This window comes from Pteropus alecto, unplaced genomic scaffold (assembly GCF_000325575.1).
Source record: "Pteropus alecto unplaced genomic scaffold, ASM32557v1 scaffold220, whole genome shotgun sequence".
In the NCBI taxonomy this organism is placed as follows: Eukaryota; Metazoa; Chordata; class Mammalia; order Chiroptera; family Pteropodidae; genus Pteropus; species Pteropus alecto.
Window position 1 is genome coordinate 1,586,326 of NW_006430043.1, and position 370 is coordinate 1,586,695.

Here is a 370-nt window from a genome sequence, read left to right on the forward strand (position 1 = left end):
TCCTACTATATGTGCATTTGGTTTATTTTATCTTCCTAGTTAGATTATAAACTCCAGGGGGTATTTTATACAGGTTTGATTTTCCTCTCCTCCAAGGCCTTGTACCCTGTAAACATTCTTTTTGATGAGGATTTCTGCTTGAGGAATATGGGCGGGGCCCAAACCCAATCTCCACCAGCAAAGATGCCATAGTTCCCACTTCCTGGGTTGAATACTGTTGGTCAAAGGAGAGACCAGGGAAGGCTTTGGCTAGAGATTTGTATTTGGGTTTGTCAAACCTGAACCCAAATCTGGACCCAACTCTGGACCCAGGCAGGAGAGCAGTCTGGGGTTGTTCATTAGGACAGGCTTGTTTGACAGTAGCTGACTC

The 370-nt window shown here is 45.1% G+C and overlaps 1 long non-coding RNA gene across 1 annotated transcript in view; it reads left to right on the forward strand.

Moving 5' to 3' along the window:
- The window catches only part of LOC112478161, a 12,947-nt gene that overhangs the window by 10,725 nt on the left and 1,852 nt on the right, over positions 1-370 (forward strand). The window lies entirely within an intron of this gene.